Genomic DNA, 5,521 nt, shown 5'->3' with positions numbered 1-5,521 from the left:
GGAGTCGGAATAGTCTTCGACTGAGTCTGAACACCCACAGTAGTCTTCTGTGGAGAAGATCGGGAGAAGCCTCCCCGGCCTCGATATTCTGAGCAGCCACAGACTTCTTCGTCCGACGAAGGAATTTCATGGAATCCGCCTGAGAAGACATCTCTGACAGAAATAAAAGAAAAAGGATTACCACAACAGAAATTCCACCAAAACAAGGAAAACAAAAATACTAAAAAAGATGAATCTCTGAGAGGTCGGGAACTACCTAACTCGGAACGGAGAAGGCTTGGATCTCCCAACATTTTCTTCGTGTCCAAGTGAGGTGCCCGACCCCATAAACTGCTCACCACACCCACAAAAGCCTGCTCCACCTCATCTAGACTCTCAAAGGTATACTTAGCAGACACTACATTCTCCTGCCAACAAGGAGGAAAAGAAGGCTCCCCACTCTCATCTAGAAAGAAAGGTCGGACGTCTCCAGTAGCCCGGACCTTGAAATAAAAGTTCTTAAAATCATGAAAGGACTCATCATACAAGGTACAAAACTTCCTTCCCTGGTTAGCCCTAAAAGAGACCCAAGATACCTTCCCTCCACCCGACCCTGGCTTCGTCAACACAAACAAATAGGAAAAAAGAGAAATAGAGGGGGAGACGCCCAAAAACTGACACAAAAGTTGAAACAGCTTTAAAAACGCCCAAGAATTTGGATGGAGCTGCGTAGGGGCAAGGTTACAAGACCATAACACCTCGGACTCCAGATCGGTAAAGGGAATTCGAACACTCAGCTTAGAGAAAAAACAATCATAAGCATAAAAGAAGAGCTTCTCGGAACTATCTAAGGGCGGGAAGCACACTCTCTCCTCGGAATCCGGCGCTACTAGTTCATAATCCCTCTCAGACTCTCTATCTTCACATATGCTACATTGCCTACGAAACCTAGCTAAATACTCAGAATCTACCACAGAAGGGACTCTTAAAGGAAGAGGGTCTACCCAACCAAGACCACATGGAATCTTAGTCGACATCGCCTGAAGAACCTTTCGAGACATAAAATTCATGCCTACAAAGCAAGAAACAAAGATCTTTTAGAAGAAAATACAGCAACCCGGAGCAAAATACCAGAGAACAAAAAAGAGCCCCCCCCATATACAAACAACAAGCAATGGCGGCACCTCTTTTCGGGGCAACCCAGGCAACGGCAACCCGGAACAAAAATACCGGAGAACAAAAAAGAGCCCCCCCATATACAAACAACAAGCAATGGCGGCGCCTCTTTTCGGGGCAACCCATGCATAAAGAAAAAGAAACAAACAAGAGCCACACAAAGAACAGAAGCATATGTGCACAAGAAAAGAGAAACATGGGAACAAACCTGGAAGAAAGAAACGAAGACGATGAGCTCCAAAGCAAGGAGAACGAAACGACAGCGCAGAGGGAACCCCAGAAAGACACACGGAGAGATTCGGGGAAGCAGAGCAAAGAGAAAGAAGAAGCAGTGCTCGGAAAGGATAAAGAAAAACAAAAACACAGAAAAAGGAGGAAAGGGGCAAATAAATAAAGCCTTCACAGAGCCCGAACGGAAATCAAGGAAAAACGGTAAAAAGCAATAAATGCAGGAACGGCCATTTTTGAATTTTGAAAAACTACTATGCCCGAGCTCGACCTCCCCAAAAAGGACGAACTCGGGCAGGGGCACTGTTCATACCCTGACCAGGCTCCTCCAACTCGGCAAATTCATAAAAGGTCCGACCTCATCCTAAGGCTCACGCCTAAAGGTCGGACCTCGGACAATAAAGCAAAGAAGGCCCATCAAAAAGGAACGCAGCCCAAAACCTAAAGGCCAAAGAGGCCTAGAAAAGGCGGTTCCACAAAGATAGAGATAAAACTCCCAAAGATAAGATAAGATAAGAATATCTTATCCAGGGAAGATCACGGCCAACTACTATAAATACACTGGAACACCCAGGTATGGCATTCATTCCACGTTCTACACATATCTGCTTGGACCCATGCTAACTTAAGCATCGGAGTGTCATTGCAGGTACAACCACCAACCACTCTGCATATCAAGCTCGGGTCTCTGACCCCCACCTCGGGCCTCTCCAGACGACCGAGCTACACGTTTCAGGTAACCCTCGGAACACATGGTAAATAAGTTATTGAAAGTATTAAATTGAACATACAAGCAACCATATAAAAAGTAATATTTAATAGTCAAACAATTCCTTAATAATCCACAAGCAAAATAATGACCCAAATAAATTTCCAACACTAATTAAAAGAAAAAGAAAAAAAAGAAGGGAAAGAAAAGATTTAGATTTGGGGAAAAAAATAAGATATTTGGCTGATTTGGATAAGCTGTGCGCCGCTTGTGACGCGGACGCGTGGAGCACGCGTTCGCGCGGTTGGCGTGATTTGTAAGTGACGCAGACGCGTGGGCGACGCATTCGCGTGATGGGGTTTGTGCTTCCAGCACCATTCCAGCCCTACTCCATCACAACTTGCTGCCATACACCCGTTTACATCAATTTTATAGGGCCACACGTTCGCGTGGGTGACGCGAACACGTGGGAGGCATTTTTCCCACATGAAACGGATGCGTCAGCGACGCGGTCGCGTGGGTCAAATTGTGCTAAAGGCACGCCTCCAGCCACACTTTCGCGTGACTCTCTGTTCAATCTTATTTTCTTCCCAACGCACATTTGACGCGGACACGTCAGCGACGCTGTCGTGTCGCGTGCGTTTTTTGTGCAAAATGCAGAATGCAATGCTAATATGAATGTTATGCATGATTCCAGGTTCAATCAAAACTCAAAAACAAACAAAACAGACTAAAATTAAAACTGAAAAAGGGACGATCATACCATGGTGGGTTGTCTCCCACCTAGCACTTTTAGTTAAAGTCCTTAAGTTGGACATTTGGTGAGCTCTCTGTCATGGTGGCTTGTGCTTGAACTCATCCTGAAACTTCCACCAATGCTTGGACTTCCAATAAGCTCTATCAATACCAAGTAAATTTCTCAAGCTTTGATGGAGTTCTTCACAAGCTTTGAGCTCCCAAATTTGATCCTCAAATATTCCCGGATCCTAAATCTTGTTTCTACACCCGTCTTCAAGTTAATTTTCATGATTCTATCCGGGTGGTTCAGCTTTAGAATTCTCACTGAAGCGTCCAAACAACTTCCTAGACCCATTCAATTGAGCTCTACAACAACCTTTGCGTTTAAACTTAAAGCTTCCAACAATAATGAACTTTGCAGGACAATTCTTAACACTGACCATCTTCCTCTTACTCTTAATGCCACAAAGAGCTCTAAGTTGACCATCCATCTCCCGTAGCCCATATTCAAGTGGAATTAGAAAGCTAAGGGATATGAATTTTATTCGCTTGAATGTTGTGAAGGATGATGGCAACTTAGGGGGAGGGGTTTTTAATGAGCTTGCAAGCTCCACTCCTTTGTGTTCTTCTTTGACAACTATCACCTCTTTGCAAGCTTCTTCAATATCAACCTCTTCCTCTTGGTAGCTTTCTTCCAATTCAATCTCTTCTTCATTGCTCACCAAGGGCATGGGAGGTTGTGCCTTTTCTTCTTGAATATCCATCTATTGATCAACCTCTTCCAAGTCTTTAACCATGATATGCCTTGGAGGTTGTACACCCTCTTCAACATCAAATTCAAACGTCTTGGAAGGAGGTTCTATGATTTGAATTTCCCATGGAGGTTCCGCGTTTCCTAAGTCTTCAACCACTTCCTCTTCTTCAGCTATTACGGTTTCCTCCACTTGTTCCAATACAAAGGCATGTTCCTCATTGTCCATTGGAGTTTCTAGTGTCTCCTTTATGCTACGCTCTTTTATTGATTCTCCACATGTAGCCATGGGAGCACTTTGAGTGTCTGAGCGTTGGGAAGCCAGTCGACTTATCGCTTGATTTAGTTGATATAGAGTTGCATAAAATCGATCCACTGATTCCTTGAGATGATCCCTTGATTCTTGTTCTGCTTGGATTGCATGATTAGGATCTTATGGGTCTTGGGTAAATGGATATGGACATGGTGTATATGGAGGTGGTGGTTCCTGGGAGTAATTGGGTTGAAATTGGGGTGGTTCTAGATATGGTTCATATGGCTCATAAGTTGGTTGGTATGGTGGATAATGGTTAGGATCATATGAGGGTGATTGGTGGTAAAGGGCTTGTGAGTATGGTGGTCCAAAGTCATGTTGAGGAGGGGGTTCATAGGCAAATGGTGGTGGTTGTTGATAATCAAAAGAGTGCTCACCATAGCCATTGCCTTGATATGCCTCATGGAACGGTTGTTGATAGTCCATTGGAGGTGGTTGTTGCCATGAGGGTTGATCAAATCCTTGTGGCTCCTCCCATCTTTGATTGTTCCATCCTTGATGCATGTTCTCATTGTAATCTCTTTTTCCTGCAACATAATTGTAACCAGACTCATAGCCAAAGGGGTGAGAGTTCATAGTAGTAGGAGAAAATAAAAACAAAAACTAACAAAAAGAAAATATTTTGAAAAAGATATGATTTTTGAAAAAGATATGATAAGATTTTGAAAAAAGATAAGATAAGATTTTGAAAAAGATATAGTTTTTGAAAAAGATTTGAATTTTGAAAAATAAGATAAGATAATATAAAAATTTTAAAATCTGAATTTTTTTTGAAAAATATTTACAATAACCAATAATAAGGCACACATTTGCAATTCCCCGGTGATGAGGTGCAGAAGCTGGTGAATTAAAAATTTATTAAAATAGTTACGTTGCAGGTATAGTTCTTAACTCACCGAAAATCTGCCTATCAATTTAGAAATATGTCACTGAAAGTTTAAATTAAAATTACTGGGAGTTTTAAGTCCCAGGTCGTCTCCCAACGAGTTGTAGAAAAATGTGCTGTTTTATTAATCAGATATTCCAAAAAGAGTTGAGCTAAGTAAATTGGGATTCAAATTGAGGAATTTTAAATAATAAAAATAAGAGGCCTTGACTGGGAATTGATTGGTTAGAATCTCTATCATTGATGGTGTGATTGTAAGATTAATTTATAATTAATAGTTGTTCTATTTGGTTATCCCTTACTAGGTAAGAGAAAGTCAAACAAGTGGAAATGCTAGATCTATTCACAAGTTGCAACCCACTTAGTTCAAAGGGATTGGCGTCGGTGACAGGATAGCAATTCAACATTTAACCCAATTACAAATTTTTCTTTCAATCCTTCCAACTCAAGAGTTCATTTTAATCAACTCCCCATCAAGTAATGAAACTACTCACGCATTGTAAATAAAGAATCCATGGCACATGAAAGGGAATTAAAAGAAGACATGATTATTGGAATGAAATTTAAATTAAAAAGAAATAATCCTTACATTAATTGATCATAAAAATATCTGAATGACAAAATTGAACATAACAAAGAACATGGAAGAATAAAACCAAGTTAAGAGAACAAACTAGAATGATGAAATCTTGATGAGGAAATGACTCTTCTCAATGTTCCAATGCTAAGATCAATTGAAAA

Source organism: Arachis duranensis, chromosome 10, assembly GCF_000817695.3.
Source record: "Arachis duranensis cultivar V14167 chromosome 10, aradu.V14167.gnm2.J7QH, whole genome shotgun sequence".
In the NCBI taxonomy this organism is placed as follows: domain Eukaryota; kingdom Viridiplantae; phylum Streptophyta; class Magnoliopsida; order Fabales; family Fabaceae; genus Arachis; species Arachis duranensis.
This window is presented reverse-complemented; position numbering follows the sequence as displayed.